The sequence below is a fragment of the Sorex araneus genome, chromosome 4 (assembly GCF_027595985.1).
Source record: "Sorex araneus isolate mSorAra2 chromosome 4, mSorAra2.pri, whole genome shotgun sequence".
Classification (NCBI taxonomy): Eukaryota; Metazoa; Chordata; class Mammalia; order Eulipotyphla; family Soricidae; genus Sorex; species Sorex araneus.
The window spans coordinates 111,104,968-111,120,074 of record NC_073305.1 but is presented as its reverse complement, the minus strand read 5'-3'; the positions used below and the strand labels follow the sequence as shown (position 1 = coordinate 111,120,074).

Below are 15,107 nucleotides of genomic sequence, written 5' to 3'. Positions count from 1 at the left end.
GCAATTCAGACCAATTTAAATTTGATTTAATTCACACCATACAAAACTTTCTTCAAATGAATAAAAGCTAACATTTTCTCCTCAGTCCATCAGAGTGACAGTACCCAAATTCTCACTTTCTCTCCTTGCTTATTCCTCACTTTTGACTTCTCAAACAGACTGTCAATGCCTTCTGGTTGGGGAGAGGGAAATGGAGCCATGATATTTCCCATTACTTTTAGTGCCTGGCTCAAGTCCAGTAGGGATCAGGATAAGAGGGACAATAAATGTAGCTTTACAATTTGATGGGGTTGAAGTGAAATTACATATCAGCCTGACGGGCCTATTTAATTAGTTCCAGTGAGCAGGCAGAAGAAGGACACAGGGTCAATAAAATAGAACTCAGTCAGCAAATGTGACATGTCAGCATGTAGTTCCCTTTCCTTCTTTCATGGTCACTACTGAACCACCTTTTCCACATTGACAGTCACAACCTTCCAGTTGTCTCTACCCTGCAGCCAAAGGACTTATTTGACAAACTATTGGTATGGAGAGGACGAATACAGCTCTTTGCTGTACAACTGGGTTTAAGTCTCACAACTCTGTTCCATGACCTTAGTAACTAAGATTGAGGTCATAGAATTCTGGAGTTCCTAGGCACCTCAATATTCTCTAAAGCTCTGCTATATAAATAAATGTTTGAAAATCAGGCATCTCCTGCTCCATCCCTACAAAAACGAAATCTGTGGGTTAACAAATCCTCAAGTTATTCCCATGCACAATAAAATTTGAAAAACACTGGAACATAGTTTATTATGTGTCCAAAAATACTGAGACTGAGAAGTTAGGTATCTAATATAAAATATTTCAGTTAACAATTGCAGGTGAAATAATTTTTTGATCCTCAAGAAACAATAAGATAAGAATGCATAATAAACATTAGTAAGAGAAAGGATTTTTTCTGTCTATAAAAGATTTGCCAGATGGAGAGTCATTTAAAAGAGGGGGGGGAAGTGAATATTGTATTACCCCACAATATTATTCTGAGGCACTTATAGAAATGATTTGAAAAAACTGATTTGAAAGTACTTGCACTCTTATGTTCTTTTTTTAAATTATTTATTTATTTATTTATTTATTTTTAGTGAGTCACAGTGAGGGTACAGTTACAGATTCACACCTTTTTGTGCTTGTTTTTCCCTCATGCAATGTTCGATAGCCCATCCCTCCACCAGTGTCCATTCTCCACCACCAATGAACCCAGTATCCCTCCCAACCCCCAATCCCATCCCCGCGAACTCACCCCACTTCTGTGGCAGGGCATTCCAATTTGTTCTCTCCTTCTCCTTTTGGGTGTTGTGGTTTGCAACAGGGGCATTGAGTGACCATCGTGTTCAGTCTCTAGTCTACTTTCAGCACGCATCTTCCTCCCCGCGTAGGATCTCCAATCACATTTTATTTGGTGTTCCCTTCTCTATCTGGGATGAATTTCCACCAACATGTGAGGCCCACTTTCAAGCTATGGAGCCAACATTCCAGCATTATATACTACTATTCTTGGATGTAAGTCTACTACTCTGTTATTTTAAATTCCACAGATGAGTGCAATCTTTCTATGATTGTCCCTCTCTTTCTGGCTCATTTCACTTAGCATGATACTTTCCATGTTGATCCACTTACATGCAAAGTTCATGACTTCATCTTTTCTAACAGCTGCATAGTATTCTATTGTATAGTTGTACCAAAGTTTCTTTGACCAGTTCTCTGCTCTCGGGCACTCGGGTTTTTTCCAGATTCTGGCTATTGTAAGCAGTGCCGCAATGAACAACTTATGTTCTTAATTGCAATATTTACAACAACCAAAACATGGAATTGACTTAAATACCCACTGATAGCAGGTTAAAAGAAACTGTGTTCTATACTGAGTGGAATACAACTCTGCCATTAAAAATATGAAACTGTGTGTTTTGGAATAAAATAGATAGAGTTGAGGGTGATTCTACAGAGTAAAATGAGTAAGGAAATGAAAGAGCATGTTGTGACTAAGTGATACCAGGTGGTGTCCACTCACATGTGGAATATGGGTAACTAAAGAAACTGCAAATTTCTTTCTAATAAAATTATGCATGTTTTGCATAGAGAAAACAAGAGAGTATTTCAAATGAGAGAAATTACCTACAATTCAAGCCCAAAATAAATAAGGCTAATACGAATTTTCTCCCAAACTTTTATTAGTTAAAATTACAGTTTGGTGAACTGATTTTTTAATGTATGAAAAGACTATTATCAAGTTGTTACTAGGAATATAGTCAAAATTGTGTGTAATCAAGGAAATATGTAGCCTTTTGAGGGTACTTGTCTCTCATCTGTGAGTCCCAGGATTCAATCCCTGCCATGCCTAAAAACAAAATCTATGCAATCATACTCTATAATCATAAAAGAATATCCTTTGCAAATAAAACATAATATTAATCATTATACAACATTTTGTTTGATATCACAATGAATTATTTCTTCATTACTGAATATTTAAACTACTACCAATTTTTTCTTTTTTATATACAATGTGGGCAGAACCTCCTGCCCACATGCCAGGCTGTCCTCACCAGGGCCCCTTGGAGAGAAGTGGGTTGAGTTTCGCTCTCCATCCCAAACAGAACCCCAGCAGCCAAAAACCTCCAGAACCCAGGTGCAGCCATGCTTCTGGACAATCTTCACACGCTTGGACAAGTCTCACCCATGAAGGAACTGACAAGAGGAACCTAGGTACGTGGGACCGGAGGCTGAGATCTCCAAGCCTGCTCAGATTGGGACTGGGCCTCTTCCACTCAGATCCCTCGTTTTCCAGTAGCTTGGCAGTTACACCCACAAACTGCCCCCAGTGCCATGTAATCTCATCAACGGCCAAGATCCAGAAACTATAAAACAAATCTCCCAGAAGAGAGCGATGCAGTATTTCGTCTGTCCTTCTTGGAGAGCCAGGCACGCTACCGAGAGTATCTTGCCCACATAGCACTGCCTGGTAAGCTACCCATGTTGTACTCAATATGCCAAAAATGGTAACAACGAGAGTCCTCGTTACCCTGACCCTGAAAGAGCCCCCAATATGCCATCTGGCTACACTAGCATGAGACAGGGATGAATGGAGACATTGCTGGCTCCCGGTTGAGCAAATCGATGAACAATGGGATGATAGTGATACAGTGGTATACAATGTGAAAATCATCACCAGGGAATGAAGTGGGTTTTTTTTTTTTGCTTTTTGGGTCACACCCAGCAATACACAGAGGTTATTCCTGGCTCTGCACTCAGGAATTACCACTGGCGGTGCTCAGGGGACCATATGGGATGCTGGGAATAGAACCCGGGTCGGTCGTGTGCTCCAGCCCCTGAAGTGGGTTTTTAAAAGAATCTTTATTGAATCACAGTGAGATAGAACATTGCAAAGCTGCTTGGGACTCTGTTTGGGTGGCACTGGGCTAACCCACCCCCCTTTGAAGTGCTCTGTATTATTCATCCATGCATGGGTCTGAGAAGATGTACTGCATCTTTTTGGTATATTTCAAGATTTATTTTTGAGTCTATGGAGCAAAGCCTATAAATGAGCTTGTATGGCAAAGCTGGTTTGTGTGTGTGGCTCCCACTTACCTTTAGCTTTGATGGTTTAATTTCTTAGAAACATGGTCTAGAGTTGTTGAGTCCAACTTGAAACATAGTGGCAATTCTGGGGTGTTTGGAAGCCAGAGGGCAAACCATCAGGTTGCTGATGCTCTTGCCAATTAGGTCCAGGTTGACCTACTGGTAGTGGTGTGCATTCTGTGGCCCCAGCCACGAAGGCAGTAGCAGATCTGGCAGAGAGCCAGGACTAGGGTCAGGACAGGTACCGTGAGCAGCTCAGGAGCTCTTGGAGGGCAGCAGTCACCAGTTCAGCAGAACCTGACCAGGGGGCACAAGCCCCAGTCCTCGGGTCCAGTCTTTTGTCAGTTGGTACTCAGGGAGATTTCCCTCCATAATATGCTGTAGGCAGCACTCTTTGTGAGATGTATCTGTAACAGTGCAAGTGCCCTGAGCCATGGGAGCAACAGCAGAGGTTTCTTAGTTTTGGCATAGCTTCTGGGTTCAGGATGGGTACCCAGCCGGAAGAGAGTTTCTGGATCCTCTTAGTCTCCCAGGTTAGTGGCTCATGGAGGAAACCTGGGATCCCACAGCAGCTCCAGGCGCCAGGCTGGTCTTGATAAGTGCCCTAAAAAGGATATGAAATATTCATTCCTGTGAAATCAGGCAGAATTTCTGTGCTGTAGAGTCCCGCAGTTCAGAGTTCTGAGAGCCACCACAGCTCCATCCACCGCAGTAGCTATGTCAGCGCTGCTACCATCTTGGCACCCTCCAAAGGGATGGAGTTTTATTCATTCTTTTTTTTTGGGGGGGGAGAGGGAATCACACTCAGCAATGCTCAGGGGTTACTCCTGGCTCTGCACTCAGGAACCACTCCTGGCAGTGCTCAGGGGACCATATGGGATGTTGGGAATGAAACCCAGGTTTGCCACATGCAAATGCCCTGCCCGCTATGCTATCATCACTCCAGCCCCAGTTCTATTCATTCTTCGTCATGGCAACATTATGATGCCCTTGATACAGGCTGTCAAACTGAGTGCTAATACTATATAACTGACCATTTCGAAGAATCTCACACTCTTAATGTCTTTAATAAGCTGATAGTGGAAAATAAAATTTTATTGTGGCAAGCTACCCATGGTGTATTCAATATACCAAAAACAGTAACAACAAGTCTCACAATGGAGACGTTACTAGAGCCTGCTCAAGCAAATCGATGAGCAATGGGATGACAGTGATACGGTGATAGAGTGAAATGGAAATTAAAGAGTTACATTGTACGCCTGTGAGTAATTCATTTTTTCCCAGTGTTCATTTGACAGCTGGAATTATTGGCATTTTTCTCATTTATTTGCATATGATATTTATGGTTGTAGATACTGTCTAGGTTTAAATATATATTGCAAATGCTTTTCAAATTGTAGACATTATTGTGTAGAGTTTTTTTTATTTTTGCAGGCAAAGTGAGGGAGTTGAGTCACACTTGAATGTACTGAGGGCTTACTTTAGGTTTTGAACTCAGGAATCACTCCTGGTGGTGCTCAGAGTACCATAAGAGGTACCAGAGATTGAATGTGGGCTGGCTATATGCAAATCAATCAAATTATATGTTGTACTGTATCTTCTGTCCCCCTTTCCCGTTGATCGTCGAGTTTCTTGAGCAGTCTCAGTAACATCTCCATTTGTCCAAGCCCTGAGATTTTAGAAGCCTCTCTCTACTCGTCTTTCCAACGATGCCATACTGGAGGCTCTTTCAGGGTCAGGGGAAGGAGATCCAGCTTGTAACTGGTTTTGGCATATTAATATACCATGGGGACCTTGCGAGGCTCTCCCATGTGGGCAGGAAACTTCCAGTAGTTTGCCAGGTTCTCCCAAAGAGAGAAGTAGGCAATAAGATATCTAGTGGCTGTGAAGCAACCATGTGCTTCTGGGAGCTTGCTTTTAAGTCTCTGGATGCTGGCCATTGACAGGATTACATGGCACTGGGGGAAGTCCCTGGGTATGACTGCCTAGCTACTGGGAAATGGGAAATCTGGGCGGAGGAGGCCCAATTCTGATCCAAGCAGCTTTGGAGGTCTCAGTCCCGGGTCCCACACACCTGGGTTCCTCTGCCGGTTCCTTCATGTGTGAGGCTTGTCCAAACCTGTGGAGAGGGGCCTTGAGCATGGCTGTGGCTAGGATCCAGAGGTCTTTGGCTGTTAGGAGCTCTTCTTGGGGTGGGGAGAAAAGCTGGAGCCCATCCCCTCCAAGGAGGCCCTGGGGAAGACAGCCAGGCTCACAAGGCAAGAGACTCTGCATCTCTCTGTTCTGGGAGCTTGCTTTTAAGTCTCTGAATGCTGTCCCCCTTTCCCAATGTAAAGAATTTTTGAAGACAAATTTTATATAACAAAACATATATTTTGCTTGTTTATAAGCATAGAAATTTTTCTCCTACTAAGAGACTTGATTTCTGTTGTTGTCTAGTTGCCTTCTGACTTGACCTTTAGGGTCAATTGATTTCAGTGTACAGTATGAAAAAATAAAGGACTTTTCCAAATTACGAACCAATTGTTTCAACACAGTTTACTGACTTTTAACTATTCTACTGATATTAGCATATATAAATATAAGCAACTATATATTATATCCACATTAGTTTATGAAAAATATTTTTATTATATATAAACATTCTATTATCTTTTCATGTAGTATATTCTTGAGAGAAATGCATTGCTTTTACTCTATGATATTTTCACCTGTGTGACTGGCTACAGTGTTCTTGCTGTTGTTTATGGTGTGTGGAAGTGTGGCTCCAAAGCTGTGTTCAAGAGCCCATATGATTACATAACTGGGTTAAAAGTTCAGTATAAGGATTGAGGATGCTGTCGTCCTCAGGGCCAGTGGTACTGGGAAACCCTAAGAATACCCTGAGGATTCTCCTGAGCTGCTAGGGCTCCACTTGACTATGGTGAAGTGGGAGAGAGACTTGTCATGCCAGGGACTGAACCAGTTTTTCTCCCTCACTCTCTTTCTGTTTCCTTTAAAGTTTCATGTACATTTTCTTATAAATTTTCAATGTGTTGACTATTTAGCTATTACTCCTAATATTCTCTGATGCGACAATATTTGATGAAAATTTCACAGATACCTTGCAATTCACTGGAATTTCTTCTTGCCTTTTATAAGTACTTAATGTGAACTTGAAAAGAATGTGCATTGTCTGATGGAAAGTTTCAGGATTCTAGTAATCTATGAAATCAAGCTGTTTACTCATTACTGAGATCTTCCTCACTAGTTTTGTTTATGCAGGAACTACGAATTATAGAAAGATGGGCTAAATGAAGTACTAGAATCGTGAACCTGTTAACTTTATCCTTTTCTTAGTTTTTATTTTTATGGTTATGTGGCTGAGTTTTTACAAGGCTTATGATTTAGCATCTTGAAGAATTTTTTGTTGAATTATTATACCATGCCCTTTGAACCTACTAATACACTAGATTAAAATCTACTTGAAACACTAATATTGCTATTAAGTAGAAATAGTGTCTGTATCTTTCCCAGCTACCCAATCTGTTTTTTCAGCTTTTTAAGAGTTTCATTTAAAATAATGTATATTGACAAGGGCTTAATGGATCCAAGGTGATAAAATAATTTTCACACACTTTCCTCTAAAGAAATTTTTTTGGACCATCTTTAACAGATTATTCATAACAAGCAATACAAAATAAGCTATTTAGTTTCTGCATTGGGGCAGGCTTTGGGAATCAGGGTGGAATAATTCAAAATATGGTGGTGGGAAGGTATATGGAGGTGGGAAGGTATAATGAATGTTGGAATATTGAATGTAATCAATTATTTTGAACAACTTTGAAAAAATAAAATAAAAGTAAATAAATAAAATAAAATAATGTATATTGAAAATAGTGTACTTGCTTAATTTAAAAATCTGAGTATTATTTTTCTTTTTATTTATAAGATTAATCCATTATTTACAACTTGTTTTAGGTTTGGGACCATACCTGGTGGTGCTCAGGGCTTAATTCTGGTTTTTTACAGGATCACTTTTGGTGGGTCTCAGGGAATCATTTGTGGTGCTGGGGATGGAACTCAGGTTGGCTACATACAAGGCAAGCACTGTAATCTTCCTACTACTATTGCTCTAGCCTTTATTATCCATTTTAGTTATTAATATATAACCTTGTTTATATATCTGTGTTTTTAAATTTACCTTATCCTCTTATAGTGTCTCTTCAAATTTGTGTTTTTCAGATTCCTCCTCTTTTCTGTTTTGTTGATTGGAGAGCTATATTGCTGCCTTTTTGGTAGTTGATTTTAGATAGTGATATATATGTAAATGTTTCTAACAAGTTCTACCATTTAGTACTTCTTCTATCATCTACTCCAATGAAAGAAACTTATTGCAATTTACCCAGTTTGTCACTCTGCCTATAATTACATTAAGTTATTAATATCTAAAACTAGACAAGGAACTACTCTCACAGCTTTCTAATTACATGTAAACATTATAAATAATGTTAAGATAGCAAATTACATTCAGTGAATTCTCATCATCACATTTCTGAGCTCACATTTCTTTCTTGGATTCTCCACTGTCCACTCAGTGTACATAAATCAATTGATATAATCAACCACATCAAAAATAAAGGTGAGTCAGAATCTCCTGATCCCAAGCCAGACTGTCTTCACCAGGGCCCCCTCGGAGGGGGGCAGATTGAGTTTCCCTCCCTGTCCCGAGTAGAGCCCCAGCAGCCGAAAACCTACAGAACCCAGCCATAGCCATGCTCAAGGCCATGCTTCACATGCTCTGATGAGCCTCACCCATGAAGAAACCATCAGAGGAACTCAGGTATGCAGGACCTGTGGCCGAAATCTCCACACCTATTCAGATTGGGACTGGGTCTCCTTCACCCAGATCTCCACTTTTCCAGTAGCTTGGCAGCCACACCCACAAACTGCCCCTGGCGTCATGTAATCTCATCAATGGCCAAGATCCAGAGACTATAAAACAAAGCTCCTGGAAGAGAGCGATGCTATTTTTCCTGGAGTGACCTTTTATACTCTAGCCCACTGATGTACCTAAAGCAACACACATGTTTTTGGTTTTAACATATTTTCTTGTATTCTCTTATATAAAAGCTTAAATAGCCCCAGAATGAAATCAACAAACTTTACACACTTCCCTCTTTTTGTGGTGGGAACATGCTTGCTAGTTGGGTTGGTGTTTGAATTATTGTATGTAATGAGCTATTGTGAACTACTTTATGAAAATAAAATGTGTAAAATTTGAAAAAAATAATTAAGGTGGAATCCACTTAAATATCTAAATAGATGCTTAAAAAGTATTTTAAAGGATCCAATCATTTTAAAAATAAATAATTAAATAAGTTAATAGAAAGAACTTGTCTCAACATAAAAATGGCCAATATGACAATACCAGAGCTGACATCATTCTCAACAGGGTAAAGCGCAAAAACTACTAACATCTGAAACTAAGTAAGAAACTAGTCTCACAACTGCTTCTCTTTCTTTTCTCTTCATTTGTCTACCTTTGGAAGTTCTATCCAGACCAGTTAGTCAAGAAAAAGAAATAAATGGATACAAATTGAAAAAGAAATAAAATAATCAGTATTTATGGATGGCATGATAATACACAAAATCTTAAATACTTCATGGAATTCCTATAAATAAACTTTAATGTAGTGTCTAGATTAAAAATCAACACAGAAAAATATTGCATTTCCAGACACAATGAACATGGTGAAATTAAAATGAACCAAACAATTCCATTTAGAATACCACAAAGCAAATAAAATTAATGTAAACATAACAAAGGAGGCGAAAGACTTAGACAATGAAAATTTTAAGACTTTAGTAAAGAAAAAGAAGACAACACTAAGAGATGTTATTACATTCATGTTTATGGGCTGGAAAAATATTAAAATTACCTTCATATTGAAAGAAATCTATGTACTTATATCAAGATAGTAAAGGGCAGTTTTGGGGATCACTCCTGGTGGGACTTGGAGGACCATATGCGGTGCTGAGTACTGAATCTGGGTCAGCCAAGTATAAGGCAAGTGTCAATCCCGCTGTGCCATCTCTCCAGTCTTTCCAAGGGAGTAAAACAGCAGTTGTAATATTTACATTAAGCTAAAAAGTCAAAGCATTCTTAGAAAGAAGAAGAAAAGTGGAAGCATCATATTCAATGATTTTGAACTATAGTACAAAGCAATATCAGTAAGGTAGGGGGTTGAAAAGATAATATAGGATTAAAGTGCATGGCTTGTATGCGGTCAATCTTGGTTGAATTCCAGGCACAAATTCCTGAGCAGAGACATATGCAGTCCTGAAGACTCAAGCATCACCAGTGATGATCCTAGAGACTCTGCCGCACCACCAGGATAGCCTGACGGTACTTGACGTTGCCATATCCTCAGACCCTGGCATTAAACTACTCTTTGATTGCTTGAGTCTCCAAAAAAAAACCAAAAAATATCACACACACAAAACCAAAAACACATAAAACAATATGGTATTGAAACAAAAATGGGACATAAAAAATATTTATACAACATAAAAAACAGTTAACAAAATATATAAAAGTTTTGTGCAACTCAAGAACAACTCAAGAACTCAAGAACAACTCAAGCAACTTAAATGGGGAAAGGATCTAAATGTACAGTTTTAAAATAAAAAAGTACTGATAATACATACATAATAAAAATTCTTTCTATAGGAATAGGAGCAACAGTACAGCAGATAGGGCTCTTGCCCTGTGTGCAGATGACCTGTGTTCAATGCACAGCACATCATATGGTCCACAAATCTACCAGAAGTGATCTCTGAGTGCAGAGCCAGGGATAACCCCTGAGTACTGCTGGTTTTACCTCCATTCTCCCCAAAATGCTCACAATCATTCTTACTAGGGAAGTCCAAACCAAAACCACAATGGTATATTCCTTTACATCCCTGAGAATAGATTATGTCATATATTATTGGCAAAGATATATAGTAAAAAGAAATTCTGGTACATTGTAAGTGGATAGGTAAATTGGTTCAGCTTCTATGGAAAATGGCAGGGAGAATGCTTAAAGAATTAAAATAAGGTCCAGAGAGATAGTACAATGCATAAGGCATTGGACCTTGCAGGCAGCTAACTAGAATGTAATACTGGCACTGCATAGAATACTCCAAGCCTCATTAGAAGTATACTTGGGAACATTCAGGAGTAAGTCATGAACATGTTCAGGTGTAACCCAAAATTCAAAATAAAATTAAAAGTAAAAATAAATTTTGTGAGACCTGAAAACATCACTTATAGCAACTTATTTGAAAGATTTGAGAATTAGAATATTTGTACCCCTATGTTTCCAGTAGTATTAATCTTGTTGGCCAAACCATAGTCAACCTAAATACCCACCAACAAATATTGGATAAGAAACTGTTTCTTGGGCTGGAGCGATAGCACAGCGGGTAGGGCGTTTGCCTTGCACGCGGCCAACCCGGGTTCGAATCCCAGTATCTCATATGGTCCCCTGAGCACCGTCAGGAGTAATTTCTGAGTGTAGAGCCAGGAGTAACCCCTGTGCATCGCCGGGTGTGACCCAAAAAGCAAAAAAAAACCCAAAAAATAAAAAAAGAAACTGTTTTTTACTCAGTTAAATGAACAGCACTTTGAGACTAAATTGATGGCCTTGAGATGATTGTGCTAAGTGAAATAAGTGAGGAACTGAAATACAGTTATCAGATGATTTCATACACATATGGAAATGGGGGGCTGGAGCGCAGCACAGCCAGTTGGGCATTTGCCTTGCACGCAGCTGACCTGGCTTCAATTGCTCCATCCCTCTCTGAGAGTCCTGCAAGCTACTGAGAGTATCCTGCCAGCATGGCAGAGCCTGGCAAGCTACCTGTGGTGTATTTGATATGCAAAAAACAGTAACAACACACTCAACACCTTTATTGCAAACCTCAACAGCTAATTAGAGAGAGAGAACAGAAGGGGATGCCCTGCCACAGTGGCAGTGTGGGGTGGGAGGAGATGGGATTGGGGAGGGTGGGAGGGATGCTGGGTTTACTGGTGGTGGAGAATGGGCACTGGTGAAGGGATGGGTTCCCGAACTTTGTATGAGGGAAGCATAAGCACAAAAGTGTATAAATCTGTAACTGTACCCTCACGGTGATTCACTAATTAAAAATAAATAAATTAAAAAAAAACAGTAACAACAAACAAGCCTCACAATGGAGACGTTACTGGTGCCTGTTCAAGCAAATCGATGAGCAGTTACAGTGATACAGTGATGGAAATGGGAAGCTGCTCATCCCCTGGAATTCGCTATTGTAAATCAATGAAAAATCAACAGAAAATGGGAGGGATAGAGAAACAGGTCCACATCAGTTAAATAATGTTACATATTCTTTATTTACCTATATTAATTTTGTTATAAATTCTTCCATATGAGACTAAGAGAGAGTGCAGGGGTTAGCATGCTTGCTTTGCAGATTATAAACCTCACTTAGATCCCTAGCAGCTGACCTGGGTTTGGCGACCTGTATGGTTCCCTGAGCGATAGCACAGCGGGTAGGGTTCAATTACTCCGTCTCTCTTGGAGACCCCGGCAAGCTACAGAGAGTATCCCGCCCTCACAGCAGAGCTTGGAAAGCTACCTGTGGCATATTCGATATGCCAAAAACAGTAACAAGAAGTCTCACAGTGGAGACATTACTGGTGCCCGCTCGAGCAAATCAATGAGCAACGGGATGACAGTCACATCCTTGAGTCTCTTGAGCACCATCAGAAGTGATTCTTGAGTGCAGAGCCAAGAAAAAGTCCTGAGAACCATTGGGTACAGGCTCAAAAACATATGAACAAACGAAAGTCCCAAATTTTTCCAAGTGTTTTTATTTGTTAAAACTTTAGGGACAAGGGATGGAGAAACAATACAGCAGTGTTGCACTTGTCCTACACATGGCTTGCTGAACTGTGTTTGATCCTTGGCATCCCATATATTGTCACAAGCACCACCAGGAGTAATTCCTGAGTGCAGAGCCAGGAGTCAGCCCTGAACATTGCTGAATGCGGCCCAAGAAAACAAAACAAAAAGTTTAGTGGCATGTTATTTCAATGGTACACATTCTGTATGTGTGAGACCTTGGGTTCAATTTCTGGCAACACACACACACTACTCTGGAGAAAATAATGATATCCTATTTCAGTTTCCCTGCAAGAAATGTGAATTATACTTTTCTAATTATCAAGTCCTTGTTTCCACTTCTCACTAAACTTTCATTCTCCACTGTCTTCTGCAGTAGTTAAATCCCTAATACTCAAAATAGGCTTTTTGATCAATGTTGCTAACTTAAAATTCCTAGAATGTAGTCAGGATACAGGAACATTTGAATTTGTTATGATTCTTCTCCTTGGGCCCTACACACAGTCTCTTCTATCAGTTAATGCCTCTCCTTATTTGTTTCTTCAGATCAAAGAATGCTATGAACAGTGCTTTCAGCGCTATACGCACAAATGTTCTTCTCTATCTGGGGTTTCTGGCTATTTTGATCATTTAGATCTACATCTTCTTGGACTGGTTTCCTACAGTCATCTGTTTCCTTCTTTTAAGGACAATGTCAAGGCACAAGGCCAGAAACACATGGACATCGGCCAAGGAAAGAATTGGTCTAGAGAGCAGAGCAGCAGCAGTTGTTGAAAGGCATGTGTGGGGTGTTTGTGTTTATATGTGCATCTAGGGACACCTGCTTAAAAGCCTTTGGAGAAAAGACTCTTTTCTCAGAATTCAAAAGCTTTACTTCCCTTGCTCTCCATTTTGTTGGATCTAAAGTATTTGTTCTGAATGTTAATGATCTTCTTGAAGGAAGAAATTATATAAATCTAATGAGAAACCAGTTTTCTATGCACATATTTAACACACTTACATTTGATTATGTGTTTATTTAGCAATAAGAGACTTAAAATATTTCAGAGGGCTAGTAATGTTATATATTTGAACTTAATGAACTGCTTCCACTTACTTTTGTGACTCTTCAATAAAAGTCTTATTTGACTGCCTACTCGCCAAAGGAAAATAGGTTAAAATTTAAATTAAAAAGTTAATAATATACAATAAAAATAATTTGTACTAAAATTTATCACAGAAAATATTTACAAAATGGACATTTTTGAACTCTTCCATGAAATAACAAATAAAAAATGCTTTATGTGATATATATTTGTGCATATAATAGTTTTTTCAAAATGAAGATCTTAAAACTTAAATGAAATAAAAATTTCAATATCTACAAAATTTATGATGGCAAGAATCACAAAAGTAAAATGAAAATTTCATTAGGCAGAAAGGACAAAACCAAATTGTCATGAAGTAATATGTATACTACATGGATCATTTAGTTTGGAACTATAATGTGTGACAGAATATACAATGGTATCAATCAAGACTTTAAAAGTAAGCACCCCATTACCCTCAGCCAAAGAACTAAATACAATAATTTAGATATTTTTCTAAAATTTTAAAAGCAGATACAATCACATTCTAAATTCCACATTAAATAAAAATCCTAAAATCCACCTAAGTGAATTTTAAAGGAATTCAGAAACTCTAACTTTTCCTCACTGATTCCACTTTGAAATATTTCAAGTTTCATGAGAAGACAAACCAAAAAAGATCAGAACATTCCTTTGGTTTAAAATATTTTCTTGTATGAAGCAGGAGGCAATAAGTATTTTATATATTGGAAAACTTCAACAATCTGGATATTTAATTAACAATTACATCAAATTCTTAGTTAAAAACCAGCTTCCAAATAAGAAAACAATTCATCTTAAAATACATCTTAAATGTTTTTCATCCTCAAAGGCCGGTGACTGAGTTCATTGTCATTTTCTTAGGTTCTGCAATATGCTTTAACATTCCTTTTGAGGATTTAAATGGATTTAATTTTTATCAAGATGAAATTTAATAAGATTTTCTCAATAAAAAATGTCAATGATTGGAACACTTACCATAACACAAGCTTCCAGCTTTTCATGCACATTAACAATTTTAATTTCAAAAAAGTTGATCATGACACCATTTTTCTAGTCAACCATTTCATCCTTACATACAAACTTTTAAAAGCCCAGTTAATCATAATTTTAAAAAAACATAGATTCTGCACAAAGTGTGTTAAGTTGTAAATTTTTTGAGAAAAAAATATGAGTATTCAACTTCCAGGGTAGGACTAGATGTTTAGTTCAAATTCTCACCTGACTCTGCACTATTTCTAAGGGATTGTGTATCTTCTCTAGATAAGACAGTTTAATCTTAATGAATTTTTCTTCTTTCATGCCAAGATAATTTTTCTCATTTTATTTGTTTTTAAGGCAATACAGGTTTATAACTTATAGTTTAATTATACTGAGGTCCAGATCTCTTGAGTTCTGTCAGAAGTAACTCCTGAATACAGAGCCAAGAGTAAGTAAGCCCTGAGCAGTGCTGGGTATTCCCCAACTAACAAAA

The 15,107-nt window shown here is 38.5% G+C and overlaps 1 long non-coding RNA gene across 1 annotated transcript in view; it reads right to left on the bottom strand.

Annotated features, from left to right (window-relative positions):
* Nucleotides 1-1,326: 1,326 nt before the first annotated feature.
* LOC129404446 (uncharacterized) overlaps nt 1,327-15,107 on the bottom strand; it is a 46,924-nt gene continuing 33,143 nt past the window's right edge. Inside the window, exons 2-3 of the long non-coding RNA XR_008629875.1 lie at nt 3,628-4,222; nt 1,327-1,457 (exon numbers count right to left, since the gene is read on the bottom strand). This is a non-coding gene — a long non-coding RNA (uncharacterized LOC129404446). The remainder of the gene's footprint in view (nt 1,458-3,627; nt 4,223-15,107) is intronic.